The following is a 17,505-nucleotide window of genomic DNA, read 5'->3' as shown; positions in this document are numbered from 1 at the left end:
TTCTCCTGTATTTTACTATGTGTTTTATCAAATTATGTGCACACAGGAGATGTTTTATCTCTGCAGAGGTGATTTGAACATGCTGGGTTATACATTGGTCCATCAGCTGGGAAACAGCCCCATCACCTTGCTGATACCCTCATGCCCCTGCTCCTCCTCCCTCCTGAGCTGAATCTGAGCCCTTGGCATAGAGATGTGTGTTTCTCCCAAATAGCTCACAACTGGAAGCTGCCATTTTTGGGTATAAACATTTCCCACTCTGTTTCTGGACCTTGGAGCTTTGAGTGCATTTGCTCTTGGATTGTGCAATAAAGGGAGCTCTTGGCATTTTATTTTCCCTCCCTGCCTTGTGAATCCAGGGTTGTGTTGTGTTGTTGTGTTGTGTTGTGTTGTGTTGTGTTGTGTTGTGTTGTGTTGTGCTGGGCTGTGTTGTGTTGTGTTGTGTTGTGTTGTGTTGGGTTGGGTTGTGTTGTGTTGTGGGGAGTCCCTGCAGGCAGGCAGAGGCAAAAAAGGGGCACAGCATCTCCCCAGGGCACAAAGCCATGTCCCTGGCCTGGTTTTGTGTCCAGGGAAGTCATGGCCAGATCCTTCCAGAGGATGGGAAGGACAGGGGATGGGTTTTACTGCAGAGAGCTGGGACTGTGAGCACAGTCTAGTGGTGCTGGGCTGGAGCATTTTGAGGCTGCTCCTCTCCCCAGGACTTGCCTAAGCCAAGTGGGATGAGTGACAGATTTCTCCTCTGAGACCAGTGAGGAAAAAATCTTCCATTGCTGCAAAGCAGCCTCAGGAGAGCATCCCCCTGGCTGCTCCTCCATCCTGGAACCAAGAGCCTCTGCAGCTTTTTCGTGTCTCTGTGTGAAGGTCAGTGACAGTGTCCCCGGCCAGGGGGGATCCCTCACCCATGTCCTGCCCTGTCCCCTCTCCTGCCCTCTCTGCAGGAGCCCCTGAAGTGCCCTGAGTGGCCAGGCAGTTGTTCCGTGGCTCCTCCGCCACTCCACAGTGTCCCAAACCCCGCAGGCAGGGTCCTGTGTGTCCCTGGAGGGGGAGATGTACCCCATTGTGCATTGACAAGCACTGGAAGASAGTAAACAAATAAATCAAAAATAATTGAAATGACACCATGGGAAATAACTCCCTGGGGCTTGCAGGCAGACAACTTCTTCCCAAGGAAAGTTACTGGGGATGCTGCCTTGGAGATGTCAATGTAATGACAGCAAAAACAAAATGCACCCCGAACCAGGGAGCGTTTCGCTTTAACTAACGGCTCCCTTTTAAGTGTAGGATATTGACATTGTGTTTGAATGGGGGCACCGTAGGAGCCCAAACTTGCCATACATGTATTTCCAAACCTACCACCTTCTGTAGAAACATCAAGGGAATACATTTGAATGGAAATAAATTCAGCTAACGCCTATTGATGCAAATGGGTAATTTCAAGTGCATTAAAGAATGTGGCCAGAGACGCTTCAGCAAACAATCCAGATCATGTTTTAATTAAGGTATTTTCTTTCTTCTTCTTTCTTTTTTTTCTTTCTTCCTTTTTTTGTCCCCTCCGTTTGTAGGCACAATAGCAAAGAATCCTCTCGGTCCCTGAGAAGACAAAATTACACCTAAAAACCAAAGCTGTCTAAAAACATGTGCTTTGATAAACATACATGGACATGAATTTAATTGTGCCCGTGCGCTTTCACTCTGCAAAGGTGACAGCTGAGCCAATCAGCTAACTAATTAACATACACTGCAAACGAGATTCCTCTTTTCTCAGGCCCGGGACAGATGGCCTATGCCACTCAGCCAGCTTCCTGCACCTAATCCCCTGCTCCTATTTGCTCCAGTGGCTGCAGATATTTGCATTCACTCAACAATAACCCATTGAAACAAATCGCTCCCTTTTTTCTTGCCACCTCCAAGAAAGCCCTACACACCACTGCCAATGTGGAAATGCTGCCACAAAAGAACCAATTATTATTTAGGGGAAAATATCAGGAAAAGGAAAAAAAAACAGGATTGCTGCTAAAAATAAAACCAAGTCCTTAAAAAAAAAAGTTGGGGGGAGGAGGAGAGGGGAAGAAATAAAGTAACATTTCTGAAAGGGTGTAGCTCATAAATGCTGTATTCAGAGTGCCTGGAGCAGGTTTTCATATTTTTTGCTTAGTCCTGTTGCCATTGAATCCAATTGTGTGCTTTGCTTGTTAACAAGTTTTATGCTTTATTTTGGACAATAATTTTCTGCCTTGGCCAACAATACAGATTCAGATTTGTTTTCTCACAGTGCCTTTTCCAATGGCCCACCCATTGCCAAGAATAAAAAGGGTTGTAAAGCAAGATTTGTTCTCAACAGTATCTTTTATCTAAGCACATCCCTAGATGCTTCATGGAGAAATCCAGGACTGGGTAGCCCGAGGCTGCATTTTGTGTTTTGGAAGATTCTGGTGGTGCAACATCCCCAGCTGCTTCCCACCAACTGTTGCTGTTCCCCGGGGGTGCAGGGTGGGCTCTCGAGGGGTTTGTGAAGGATGGGCAGACCTTAGAGTGGGGTAATGGAGCTGCCTTTGGTGGTATTGGTGGTTTTGGGAGCCCTGCTCCAACCTATCCTGCAGCCCAGGGTTGCAGAGACCTTCCCAGCTTTCTCAGAAACTCTGATGGGGTTTTTTTTGATCCTGTGAGGAGAGTGGTTTTAAAAACACAGCAGAGTATGTACTGTGATGCTCTGCCATGTGTTTTCCAGGATGGAGAGACWGTAATGTTTGTGAGAAGAGTCCTCATCCAAGCACTGGAAGGAGGCAGCTCCCTGAGCCCTTTGGCAGTGCAGACCAAGGAGTAGGCAGTGGTGGGGAAGAAAAAAACAAAACCAATGGGACATTTCAGACATTGAAGAGAAAATTATTTGGGAGAATCCTTCAAAATTCACTGATATATTCTAAGGGTAAGATGTATCCAGAAGGGCTTCTTCGGTCAATTGTCACCGCTTGGGTACAAACCAAGACTGCTAGGTCCCAACAACACACCTGTAACATGCCTCAGTGTCAGCAAAAAAACATTACCAGCTGCTTGGATCAGGTTGGAAATGATTGCTTTGGGTTTTTTTTTTTTTTTTTTTTTTTTTTTTTTTTTTTTTTTTTTTTTTTTTTTTTTTTTTTTTTTTTTTTTTTTTGTTTTGTTTTGTTTTGTTTTTCTAATTCAGAGGAAATTCAAAATATCTGACATCCAAAATCCTTCTCTGTGTTATTTTTGGTCCAACTTTAATCAGTGGTATTTTTGGTACAACTTTAATCAGTTTCATCACATTTGTGCTGTMCTTTATTTCAGCTGACTGAGATGATCCCAGCAATTGACTCAAGTGCTGACTGATGCGACCAATTAACTGAGTCTTCTTTCCTGGATTATGAGATACAAAAATATCTACTCTCAGGGGTGGCACAGTTGGTTACACAGCTTCATGTTTGGCTATTGCTGCCTTGGGTGAGCCCTTCTGGGGAAAAAAATGGCTTTCTGACATCAGTCTGCCCTGTGGATTGGTTCACACAGTGGGGTCTCATTCAGTGATGGGTTAATGTCAGTATTAAAATAGTAAAAACTGATCACACTCAAGAAGGAGCCTGCAGTGACAAATTGAATAACCTCCTTTCCCTCTTGCTGTCTCAGTTCAGTAGAAACACTTGCAGTGGTTCTGGAGGGTTACACACATCAGATTTTCAATGAAATTCCACAGGAATATCCACTGAAAAATTTAAGCTGCAATTCCAGACCAAGGACTGGCAGGGTAACTCCTCAGTAAATATTTCCAGATCCATCAGAAGAGTTGAATACATGAATGTTTGCTTCTRGTTTGAGAAGATCTTTGCCCAGGCTTTGTGTCCAGGCACTCTTGGCTGTAAAATGAGGATTTGCAGAGATGTGCATGGCCTGCCCCTATGGATAGGTAGGTTGGAACACCATGGCAACTTTGGCCTCTTGAAGGTGCACCAAAAGTACTTTCATAACACAAAACAGAGCTTCCCAGTGATTGAAAATCTTAGCTACTTTAACTCATTTTCACAAGATTTATACTTTTTCTCTGTCTGTTGTCAGAGTCACACAGAAAGACCAAAGCAGAATAGGAGAGGCTCTTTTCCATATATCTCTGGTTTGACCAGAGTGATGACAAGCAACATCTGAGCAGGCTGTGATGAAACTTCCTGCTTGGCTGTGCAGTCTTTCTCCTTTCACATCAGTACCCATGCTGCAGGATCCTCATCTGACCTGCAACTCCTCAACCTCAATTCTCAAGGGTTGGGTGGCCTAATTAAAACCAACAGAAAATGAGAATGCAGTTTTRCACACTGCATCTCAGCCTACAAATTGGTTTGGTCATTCCTATCACCATTTCYGTACTTCTAATATCTTTTCCACATCCATCCGGCATGGGAATGGTTACAGGAACATAACTAAGAAACTTGTTACAGGGRTGGTGGGCCCTCTTGCTATTCCCTCTTATCTTCCCAACAGATCCAGACCCTTCACAGAGGCAGGAATTCATCCCTGCTATTTTTCCCCTGGAGCAGTCTACTGCTCCAATCATCRAAATGAATATGCAAGGTGGAAAGATTGCAGCCTGGTGAAAAGCTGTGCTCTCCTTTGCATCCTAAATAACCACTGATCTCTCCGTAAAGATATCTTCTCAGAGGACASCACGGATTCACTGGCTGGTTTGCATGCAATTAAAAGAAACCAACAACAACAAGAAAATCCCCTGTATGTTTAAGACAGAGCTATTTCTCATAGCAGAGCTTTAAAASTCCTTATAAATGTGAGATGCCAGTGGTTTCTCATGAAAACAAAAGATCCCGGGGCTTAGCTCTCTGCTGAGAGGGGAGGAAGCGCCAGGCTAGGAGCGAGGGAACATTCAATCGGGCTGCTCTGACAGCTTTATAGCCCCGATACAATGGGCAGAGCCCCGTCCCGATGAACCCATTCCGGCGGCCCCGGCTCGCCCCCCGCCGCTCCGCCGATTCTTGTGCCCGTCCCGACCCGACACGGCGCGTCCCCGCACCGGGGCCCCGCACACCTTTGTGGCACCCCGGCCAGAAAAAGCGGCTGTTTAGCAAAACAAAAGGACTCCCATAATCTACTTATTGTGCCTCATTAGGATTGCGGGCGCCCTCTTCTAATGGGAAAGTTATAGGATCAAGCCGGCGGCGCGCTGCGGGGTTACCGCGCCGAGTAATAAAGACATTTTTTTCCCCGTTCATGTCCAAGCATGACAAGACACAGCGGCTCGCTCCCGAGAAGCCACTTGACATCTTCATTGTTCTACCTTCGCCGCTAAACACTTTTTTTTTCCACCGTTTCTTGGGGTGAGCGTCACAAATGCAAGCGTGGCTTTTCCAGGGAGAGGGGGGTTTGATTTGTTTTTTGTCCGCTCCCGGCTGCAGAAAGGAGCTCGCTCGCTCAGGATCTCTGCTCATTTTCAAAGGAGAGTCCCGGGCAGATGTTATCAGGGATGGTTTATATAAATCCGAGCCTAGGTTAATTCAGAAAATATGTCGTTTCTGCAACAGCTGTGAACCACACAATGTTATCGTGCTCCTGATATGCGGGCACTTAGATAACATGACAGTCCCTAGGTGATAGGGTCATATCAACCTTTGATGCTGAAACACATGCAAATTCCCCTTAGAGTTGGAAATGCAGTGCTTCTGRGGGCTGTTTAAAGAAGACATTGTTCAGATAGTGTTTCTCACTGAAGCTGCAGTTTCTTATTTCCAMAGGAGACGAGCCAGCTCTGTTGGATATTACAGAAGTCCCTTAGAAACATTTGAGAGAGAACTGAAAATTAACTATTATAGCCCAATTTAAATGGATTTATGGAACATAAAATAAAACAAGAACTTGGCTTGTTTAAGAAASTGCAGAGTCAAAAATCTGACGTACTCAGTAACTACAGCAGCCAGAGTCGTGCTGCAGAAAACATTTGTGAAACACTGAGTATTTGACTTTTCCTTCATATGTAATTTAATTCTAATGGACCATATTGTGCCATGGATTTTGAAGTGAAAATACTTGATGAAGTCTTCAGGGGAAAGGCTTCTAAAAACAGTGACGCACTAAGGACAGAAGGATTTAAAAACCCTTCAGCAACATAAAAAGGTCTCAGTCCCTAGCATTTTATTTAGGCAAAACACAAAGATTTCCAGCATCAGAACTCAGACTTGCCACACAGCCCGTTTCAAACAACATTTGAAAGTAGATCTCCCTSGTAGGAAACAGCTATTATTTAATGGCTCATGACAACGCTGACTTTCAATTTGTTGAAGCTCATTTGAATCGGTGTTGAGGGCTATCACACCCAGGGGACAGTGAGGAGGGAATTTGGGAAGGTGCAAGGTCATTCCCTGCTTTGCCTCAGATAAAACTCCCTCTTGCAAATGCCCTAATCTTTTCCTGATATCCCAGTGCTTACAGAAAGACACTATGGCCTCTTAAAGACAGTGAATGGTCAACATTTGTTCTACTSAAAGATAAATTCAGTTCATAATCTCATCTGAAGAGGAGCTATCTGCATGGTGGTAAAATAAAATAAAGATTTAGACCATGATATTCATATTAGACTATTTTTATATTGCCAGTGTGGTAATATTGAGGTGGAGTTCTCTTGGTTTTTTTTTTTTTCCCTATACCTTTACAAAGCACCCCTGGCACACACAGTCACTGGCAGTAGGGGTGTTAGGGTTTCTGTGAGGAATTATGGCATTGGACAGCAGGTCTGTGAGGCCTGGCAGTGCTGCTGCCAGGTGAACATAACYCAGCTCTTCAAACCACGTGCAAATGTTTGCTCTCCAATGAGMGCAATTTCAAATCCAGTCTGTGCTTACGTGCATGAAGTGCACAGAGCYTTCAAGCAAAACGCTGTAGCCAGCAGATATGGCCTTCCCAGGAATGCAAGGAGGAATGAAGAGCAGTCACTATTCTTTGGGAGTATTTAGTGAAACAGCCAAACTGGGAGAGCAGTAGCTGGTGAAGGACTGCCAGGGTGTGTAAACTGGGAAGGTGCTGCCCTTTCGGGCAAAGCAGATGTATTTTGCAGAGCTCCAGGCAGTGTCAAGTTTTGGAAAGTCGTGGGTAATGTTTCACCCRGTAGCCTGCAAAGAGACCTAATTTCTTGGAAATAAAACATTTCTCATGGGTGTCTCATAAGCTAATTATTCTGGCTGCATCCACCGAGCTGTCCCTTCCTAGMAGAGCAAATACACAACGAAGCCCAACCAAAAACGAAGTCGAGYCATGCTGGCACAAAGAGCCATGCATGGGCTGAACCTGGAGTTRTGCCATTCTCCTTAATCTGTTCTTGGGGAGGTAACAAACATCCCGTTTCTCTTGTGTACCAGMAGCTTTGAGGCCTCTTTGTAAGCAGAGCTAAAGTCAAGTGCATCAGTAATGCCTGTTATTGTGGCAGACACCACAGAGAGAGCATTAGGAGCTCCCTCCTCGCCCAGGGAACACAAACCAGGGTGTGTTTATAGCCCAATAATTGCCTGTTTGTGTAAAGTAATGATGTCCCTGTTTGGCTTTTAGACCAATTAGTAGAATAAAGGTGGTAAAAACACCAACATAATTAGTCTAATGACTATGAACCACTGACACTAAGTGTAAAATCTCTAGCCTTTTTGACACCCCGGTTTTATAGTGCAATATAAGGAGGGCAGTAACKTTAGGATGTAGGGGAGTTCCTCTGCTTTTGTAGCTGACTTTGATTGCCCCTGCACGATCTGATGCTTTCGATCGCCTGGGGTGGCTGACTGTGGTCTCATATTAAAGGAAAGTTGCCTCTGCTAATTATTTCTTGTACTGCTTTTCCCCCTTGCTAATTAAGAGTGGCAGAGAGATTTGATTATCATGTTTTTCTAGTAGTTAAAAAGAGACAAAATCGAACCTCAACCCACCCCAGATCCCCAGGCTGAAGCAGATGCTGCTTCTTGCATCCAGTGTTTCGTTGCTTTATCAATACGTTACCAGCTGAGATTGCCAGGGACTTGCTACCAGCAGTGGAAGGCATTGAAAATCAGTCTTTTAGTGGCAGCCACAGTGCCAGGGTTGTGTTTAGTGGGGGAACAGGAGAGTTATCCGGATGTGCAGCTCCCCCTGAAAACATGGACAGCTTCACTGTGGGATCACAGCTTCCTTCCTGGTGCATTTAAAAAGCGTCTGTTGGGATTGGGAAGGCCAAGATCCAACCCAGGATAATTATTCACCTGGAGACTCTCTTGAAAAAAGCAATGCAATTTCTTTTGAGGGTCTCTCCTGCTGGTGTGAAAACCTCTTTGGTTCTTTTGGTGCTGGAACTGGCCTGTTCTGGGAAAGATGTACTACAGCATCCATTTGTGCTGCAGCAAAAATGCTGTGACTAAATCCATCCTTCTCCAGTGAGCCGGTTTCTGCTGGAAAAATCCACTTTTCAGGGCACAAGAGCAGCACAGTTGGGAGACCCTGACGCACCACCTGAGTGCTTAGAGTGTTGAAGTTGTCCCATGTACCTGCCACAGCGGTGGAGACTTCATTATAGTGCTCATTTCACAGCATAGCAGATTTTCTGGTGTGTTATTTATTCACTGTGTCTCATCACAGCCTGGGACACTTGGTGGATACCTCAGATTTTCCTCATGAGTGTGGGGGATGAAGAGGCATTACAACCCCAGCATCTATCTCTGAAAGTCCCCAACTTTGCCCCTAAGATCCTGGACATGATTACCTTTATGACCTCTGCTTTTGCTCCATTTCCACACCTCAACACCTGCCTTGCGATTCCTGGCACAGCTCCCTGGAGAAGGGGCTCTCGCACATGTTTAAGGCCCTGGGGGAGAAGCAGCTGTCTCATTTCAGGAGTAAAGCAATGGCTCAACTCAACCTSTTCTTTAAGTCTGTCCCCAGAGGACTCTAAGGGCATGGGGACATCTGCAAACAGCAGAGAGCCAATCCTAATTCCCAGGTGTTGGTTATTGCACCCACTGCTGGTTCTGCTGTCCAACAAACCCACCAGCAGGATTTGATTTCCTTTTGATCCTTCAGGGAAGGTGATCTGTGGCTGCCTTTGCAGAGGAGCAGAATAACGAGACAGATTAACAGGGACCTTCCMCGTGGCAAATTATGTAATAATGCTTTAAAAGTAATTTTTTTTCCTAAGGACACAGCCAATAAAAAGGATTCAGGGGGTGGCAGCATTTTTAACATAAGTTTGAACTTTGCAATGCTGAGGACTYCCTGAATTCAGGTGAGTTTTGCTGAGGGTTTTTAGAGTATTTTTTAAGGCTTTCAACAGATGTGAAAAACATAACTTGCTGAATTAAAGATGATAGTAAAGAATCTATCTCTTGCTCAGGAAGCTCAGCTTTGGGATTTTGAAGCATTTATCTTTCAGTAAGAGGTCCATCTTTCTTCCAGCCTCTGCTGAAGCTCAGCCCTCGTGCTCTGGACTGCTCTTTCCATGGCTTATCTAAAAAAGTTTCTGCCTTCCTTCACTCTTTTCAGATCAAAGGGARCATTATCAGTTTACAAAGCATCCCCATTTTCTCCTGTCTCCCAACACCTCTGGCTCACTAACCTCCCCTCCAGGGTCAAGGGATGGGGATCCAGGCTGCTGGGAGCACTGGTTTCCCTTGAGCAAGGGTGGCTGTGGAGATCTTTGGCACCGTGAATCAGAAAATCATGCCAAAGCTTCCTATCCCAGGAAAAGTTGCTTAGTTTGATGACACAGACCACTGAACATTTCTGGTGGAAGATCACTGAACTCAGGGAGCTCCTGAGGGAATCCTGACCCCCTGTCCTTGATTTTCAGTGGGGGGAAGAAAGGAATAAAAGGCAYAAAAATCTAAGTTAAAGACAGAGTGTCACCCTTTGCTTTGAGTTTCCTGCCTTTTGTCAGGCTAAGTGCTYAGTGCCATTTAAATGCAAGTTTTCTGTAGAAGAATCCCCCCCCCACCCCAGCCAGGCTTTCATGGGAAGTTTTGCAGTGCCCATTGCCTTCACGGCTGTGAGCTGGGGGACAGTTCATCCAAAATCACCCGGAATCAGAGAGTTCACTCCATCCCTGGGTTTCACTATGGCTGAATTTCCTCCAGGGTTGGAGCAAAGAGAGGAGGAAGCTCTTCAGCCTCTGACCACTGGTTTTGTCATACACTGGTGCCTACTTAACCCCCTTCTGCCTCAGTTTACCTGCCAATTCAGTGGTTTACAACTGGTGTTGTGGGGACATTTCAAGCCCATAACATTTCTGTGCCTGAAGCTCCCTAGTGGGTTGCACTTAGATTGGAACATCTTCTTCAAAAATATCTTTTGCTAATGCTGCATTTTTTTTTTTCCTTGCCAAGATGGCCAGATGGATCTTCGTTAAAAAAATAAAATTAATAATATTTTTTGCTAGATTCTCATTACAGTATRCTACTGATAGAACACTTGAGTCTCAAATGTTTTCTCCCTGGTATCTATCCCACCCCTGTCTTGCCCCTAAACAGATTCTCAATTAACCAYGAGAACAGATTCTCAATTAGGAATGGGCAAAACCTGCAAGCTCATTTTCACATATTTATATGGCTGGTCAATGTTTTTCTGTCTMAGATGATATTTCACATTGGTTTTCAATTAAATAAAAGCATCTGCTCACTGGAAAAAAATGTTTCAGCACAACYAAAGCTAAAACCCGGTCTTGTTTGGTAAAATATGTACTTAATCTTTTTTTTTCTGTTGGTAGTGACCCTAATTTTTGACCTTAATTTTTCCCAGAGGTTATTGAATCTTGAAATTTCTCACTAAATGAGTAAGGTATGAGGTWAGGAGCCTCTCTAAAAGCCAAACACATGAAAGTAAGTGAGAATGCAGTTACTCAARTGTAGACATGTCTGCTTCCCATTCCTGCATTGACTGGATATACCTGAATACACCTGGTTTCACCTGGAGAACAGACAGGTTGTCCTTTTCCTTTTATGCTTTGGTGGAAATGCAGGCTAACTCCATCAGACCAATGGTGTTGTATCCAGAGAAGCCACACGATCTTGTGGCTGAAATTCCTGCCTGAGCAAATTACTGTGATTCATGCTGTGACTTGGAAATGCAGTGGATGTGTTGAAGGCAGGATTATCCCAGAAATACTCCCAAATGGTCTCTGTAATAGTCACTCATTCTTTCTGACCACAGTCCAGAGAGGGGTTAATTCACTTTCACCACTGCTGAGTTGGTGCAAACCCCAGGACAAAGCTGCTTTCTCAGGAAGCTGAGGCGAAGAAAAGTTAATTTTTCTGCCCAGGTGAGACCATCTTTCCTGTCATMATTTCCAATTTGAAAACACAGCCCTGGCCTAAACCCTATTTTCRGGATGTCAGCCAAACCCAAGTCATCCCTGGAGCACCAGGAAGGTGGGACAGCCTGTCCCGGTGCAGGGATCTGAGCTGGGCTTAAGCATCGGATTAGCTGCAGAATAGCTAAGCTCCTATAAGGCTTGGGAAAACATGCTGCCCTTCCATGCTTAGTGGGTTTGCCAGGCTCTCCTGTCACTTAGAATGAATGGGGAGAGAAATCATTATTTAATTATCTGGGAAGCCCTTTAAAAGACTAATCAGCAAGGAATTTYTCTCCAGTAGTAACAGCTGGCTCTCACACTATGAGTCACAAAGACAGATATTAAAAGGCTGTTTTTCTCAGTTAGTGAACTTATTAACTGCGCTCTCCTCTTTTATAGAAATGCTGCATTGTTGTCTAACAATGGTCCCCAGCCCCTGAGAAACATGATGGCATGCTGAAGGGGATGGGGAGCTGTCTTACTGTAAGCTGGGGTTTACCCAGTCCAGGATCTCACACTTCAAACCCCAGTTCTGCTTTTTGGGGGGTTCAGATGTGGCTCCTCCCTGCAGCTGGCTGACAAAGTAGTCTATCATGAGAGGAGTCAAATAAAGGATGCGCCAAGAAGGGACGCAGCAATTCGTGCAGTGACAGCCAGAAATTCACTGCCCTGCTGCCCTTGAGTCACAGAAAATGGCACCCTGGAGAAGCAGTGGTTTTCTCAGTGCTGTGGGGATGGCAGAGAGGAGCTGAGCTCACAGAGCTGGGTTGGGCAGGATGAGATGAGACACATCTTTCTGAAGGAGATTGGGACATCAAGGACAGAAGGGGAGGGGGTGTCCTTTCCAGGACAACAGCTCCCACTGGGTGCTCCTGCTTGGGGCTGTGAGCTGTCACCAAGCAGCTCTGCCCAAAAACCTCTCTGCACCAGTTCCCCTCGTGCCAGTGCTCAGCAGTGGATTCAGGAATGATAACAGCCACAGGGCACCTATTAAACCTCAGTGCAAGCAAGTGGCTTTAAGWTCAAGTGGTATCTTCAGTGAAATTAAATGAGGGAAGCCATGCCTCAGGCAATGTCATTCCAGGCTACCCCTCATGTCCCTATCTCTGGGTTTACACTTTGGGCACCAGGTCTGCTCTTCTCTGCAATCTGCAGCTGTGTAATGAGCACTTCAAAACTCAGCAGACCCCATMAGCCCCGCCAGGACTCTCAGCCAGACCCTTGGCCTTATCAGGGCTGTGCAGAGGAAGAGAGCTGCCTCCCTTCCCTGGGCTGTCAGCTCTCCGAGGCTTTGACCACGTTGTTCTCCAAACACAACTGGTCCAACAGCACAAATTGCTGTGGGACTGAGGGTGGGGAGCAGATCTCTGCGGCAAACTGAGGCACAAATGACTGGAGAGGTGCTGGCTGTGTGGGGGAGCAGTTGGACAGGGGTCTGGGGTGTGCTTGGCCCCATGGGGTCCTGAGATTTTGGGGTGTGCATATGTGGTTGTGTATCTCTGTGGGTGGGAAGGAGGGGACGAAAGACTGAAGGGGATTACACTATACTGAACACCCATACTTATATGCACTGATTTGCTGCTTTGAATTTTTCTTCAGAAATATTTTTCTCTTTGCATGTGCAYAAATTTTAGTCTCCCGAAAGAAGCTTCCCTCCCACCTGAAATCGAACATTCAAATGTGAAAGATATTTGCAGGGTCTAATTGAATTCCTAGCGTTTGAGCCAGTGTCTCAGCACAACAGAGAGGAGGAGTCTCTGCACAGGTGGCATTGGGATCTCTGCTGCAGGGGAAAATGCACAGTAATATTTACCCTGCACAGACAAAAATGGTACAAACACAACCATTCCGTACTCCTCTGGGGCCCTGCTGAAGACAGACGGCTCAGCAGCCTGGCAGTAATGGATAAACCTCAAAGGGCAATATTTCAGCTTATATAAGGGGATGGGGCTTCCTGCCAAGTGAGCTTCTACAATTTACATCAGGGAGGATTTGGCTGGAGATAAATCAGGTAATCATTGCCCTGGAGGAGCTGCGGTACCAACAGTGCTCACCTGTCTGCTCGGCAGCAGAGCCAAGGCTGTCCTCCCTCGGGCTGCTCCAGGCAGAAATTGCACATTTGGGGTGTCTTTGGGAGAGGGAGGCCCTGRCAGTGATGAGAGGCATTGGCAAACACTGGAGAAATTGGTGTTCAGCTGGAGTGTTTTCCCTGAGAGAAGAGAGGGAAGGTCTCTCTCCAAGTGGATGAATCGCCCCAGGGGATCCATGTTCAACTCCCTGCTTTGCCTCTTTTCTCTGCCATCAATCTCTTGGTCTTGGTTTGCTGTCTCCCAGCACCTCCTTCAGTGTGCTGGGCTGTAGGCTGAGAATGCAGCAGGGCTTCTGTTTGTCCTGTCTGTGCAAGAGTTGGGTCGGAAAGCAGAGTGAGCAGTGAGTGCTGCTCCCATCTCCCCTGGCTCACAGCTGCTGCTGCTGTGGGGAGCACACATCATCACTGTGGGGTTGTGCAGGCTCACCCTGCTGCTCCAGCACCARTCTGGGAGAGCTGGAAGAGCTGTCTGCACTGGAGCTGGTCCTGGGGCTGCTGTGMCACCAGGAGATGCTGGCACCAGCCCTTCCTCAGGGCGCTGCCTCCAGCTGCAGCTGAGCCCCACAGCTCTGGGGGCAGGCACACATTTCCAGCTCCTGCCTGTCTGCATCTGCTCAGGAGCAGGATTTGCTCCCAACTTTTTGCCCATGCATCCACCATTTCTGTGCTCAAGCAGGTGGGGTGCAAGGCACAGCACTGTRGTGCAAACACAACCCTGCCTCCCCCTCTTTTCTTCCTTTAAACAGAGCTTTCCCTGGAGCTCCTGGATGTGGATGAAATTTTGCTGAGCTGAGGCTGGACCTGATGCTCACGGGGAGGTTTTCAGCAGCCAGAGATGGAGCTTCCTTTGCCTGTGCCCTGCATGCCTGCGGCTTTGTTGTATAAATGAAAAGCAATTTGCTCCTTATTGTTTGTGTTTTGTTTTGGTGCTCGGTGGGCTCACAGCATGCAGAGGAGGTGCACACTTGGGGAGTTCTCCAGCATCCCAAGGGAGATCAATAACTTCTAATCAGTGCACTGGGAAAGAGCTCTGCTCTAGGTTGTTTTTGGTATGTGTGTGACAGAATGATGTGGTGGTGCCTGCTTAAGAAAGGGCCCTGATCCAAATCCCATCCCCAGATCTCCAAGGCTGTTTTAAAAAAACAAGGAGCAAAAGGTATTTCAAGTTTTACAAACTGCAACTTGGTGCATAGAGGATAAAGAGCTCAATCTGACCACCTTGAACTGGTTTTCTGCTGCTCTGGACAAAACTGGGAGTTTGTCAAACACCTGAAGGGGCCCAAAACATCAGACAGAAGGGTTGGGRCCATTTGTGTGCCCTGGGGACCAGGGGGACCCTGAGGACTGTCACATGGCACCGGATGCCTGTGCATAAACAGCTGAATTGAGCTGCCTTAAAGCAAATCACTGTCAGAGGAGGAGACTGAGACAACATCTCCTGCAGCAAAGGCTCGTGCCTGTTTCTGCACAGAGCACTCACATCCCTGGATCCTGGGCAATATCAAAGGGCTTCTGGCCTGTGAAAGGTCCTTAACTGATAAGAAAATATGTCCTTATATTTGCTATTTGATTGTGAAAGCAGAAATTTTAGTCAACATTTGTCAGTCTGTCTGATATATAARTAGGATTTTATTCTGTTACACTGCTCTCATTCATGTCCTACAGCCTGTTTGCTCACAAACAACAGAGATTATCTCCTCTGTAGGGCAAGTGTGGGGTTTTTTTCCCCTAACTGGGCAAATTTGCTGCTAAAATTAAGTTCTGTCAAAATCAATGGCTCCCAGCTCAGATGAGTGTCCTGGGGGAAAAAAGGAAAAGGAGTTAGACACAAAAGTATTTCAAAGCTAAATTCAGAAACAAGAGGACAGGGATGACTGGTGTAAGGGGTCCAAGGGACAGCCACCTTGTAGGAGGGACTGATCCCAGGATGTGAGCCTGGTCAGACARTGCTGGTGCAGATGTGGGTGCAGTTGCAGCAAAGATGTTGAAGATGATGGTATTTGTGAGATACACAGGTAAAAATCAGCCCTGTTTCAGCTGTTTAAGGTTTTCTTCTCCCATCACCCTCTCTTGACCTGCACAGTGAACCTGTGAGTCTCCCTGTCCTGTCCCAGCACCTTTGCCCATCTCCTCTCTGTCATGGGTACCTGCAAACCCTACATCCACCAGGAGAAGTGTATGAACAGCCCTGCTGGGGTGTGCCACGGGCCAGCTGATGTTTTTTCCATGCTAGGTAAATAGATGTTTTGGTGCAGGAAGGCACTTTGGGGGAATGGTGACCTTGGGTATGTTTTGACCAGTAATGAGCTGGAGGCAGCTGTTCCTCCTGGAGAGGTGATGTGCTCTGGGCTGTGTCCTCACCTGGCTGTGTCCTAAAATAGCCCTGTGATGGGAATGCAACCAGGATAATGGAGGTGCTATCTGCCCTGTGCCTGCAGCAGGGAGGAAGTGTTTGTGCAATAACTGTGCATCCTTCACCTCGGACACACAACCTACAACACCTCACCTTAAACCCAGGTAAGCTCCATCTGGCACTGTGGTTTGCAGCTTTCAGGTGTGACAGAAAGAGATTAATGATGTTCAGCTACATTTGTGCTGCCTACAAATCCCTCTTTGCTTTTCTTTCTGGTATTTGCAGTGTCCAGGTTTATTTCTGTGCTGCTATGCTTAGGATGGATCTGGTTTGTGCTATAAAGYGTTGTAAGAAATGGGGACTCTCAGTGCTTCAACACAGAGATATAAATCTTCCCAAGTGTGAGAGATTTCCAAATTCCAAGTAAGTGCCTGGTGGCCCCCATTGCTGCAAAAAAAAAGCCAGACACCAAAAGCACCTGTTGAGGAGCAAAACACAGAGCAAGATCTAAGGCCATGGCTTGATGCTATTTCTACGCCTTCTGCAACAGCTCAGTTAAAAGGCATTTTTTGCAGAGAAAAACGTGACACTTAAAAGGTAACATATTCTTTTCACCTTCCAGCTTCCAATTSAGTTTGTAACTTAGCCCCAAGAAGTGATCAGGGGCTGCTTTCTTTTCAGCTTAAAATCTCTTTTTTTTCATGCACTGGATGTCAGCGCTCCCGAAAAGATTAAATAAGGCAGAGGTAATGTAGATTTAAAGAATTTTCCAGATGAAGTGCCAGAGCACTTTGAACTGAAGAAGAAAGAGGTTGCTGTGAGGGGACTGRTTGCTGCTGGGGGAAGGCACTGAGGAGCTTTGCTCAGCACGTTCTGTGTGGGTAAATGTGGCACATCCATGGATTTGGGGCACAGTGCAGTGCCTGCAGTGTGCTGACCCAAACCCAYATAACAGCACTGTGGGAAGGGTGCTTCCTCAGAGGTGTGAGACTTTCTGTCCAGGATCTGGGGCTGCGGGAGCCTTGCTCAGCTGCTCTGATGCTGTCACAGAGAGAATGAGCAGCACTGATGGGGAAGGGGGAACCTTTATTTGCAAAAGAGCAAAACCGCTCCAAGGGGAGGTAGTGTGGGAGGAAAAGCTGGAATTGCCTCCTGTGTGCCTCCTGTGTCTGTTCTGTGATGTGTCAGACATCAATGGAGTCAAATATTGCTGCTGCCRCCAGAAAAAGAGGTATTGAGGGCAATTTCTCCTTCTTGTCCTCCAAAGGAAGTATTCCCCCCTGCTTCAGCACTGAGGATGTCTGGGCAAGAAGATGAGCTGCCACAAAGGATAAATTACTGCTGTTATCTCCAGATGGATCAGGTCTCTGACARTATGATACCAGCCCATGAGGAGGAAAGTTCCAGGGAGATTTGTGGAAGCACTCACTCTCAGAAGGTGCAGAGTTACCTTCTGGCCATGGGCAGTGGGTGGAGGGAGGGGTGGGAGGAGGAAAAAGTTTTAATAAAAATAATAATATTTAAAAAAAAATCCCCTTTGTACTTCGGTAACAGCTCTTCCAACATTCCCAGACCAAATTAATTCATGAAAAATTCCTGGCAGGTGAGTACAAATTCCATAGATAGGTGAAAAGAGATTTGGAGGTAGAGAGAATAAACASTTTTGAGTCATGCAAAATGGCACTGGAGTGGGTAGAGAAAGAACCCAGGACTCCAGCTCCTCTCTGGCTGTGTTTCCCTGGTGTCATTTGACCC

Source organism: Malurus melanocephalus, unplaced genomic scaffold, assembly GCF_030028575.1.
Source record: "Malurus melanocephalus ecotype Western Australia unplaced genomic scaffold, MMel_1.1 scaffold_214, whole genome shotgun sequence".
NCBI lineage: Eukaryota > Metazoa > Chordata > Aves > Passeriformes > Maluridae > Malurus > Malurus melanocephalus.
Note: the sequence above shows the minus strand (reverse complement) of the source record.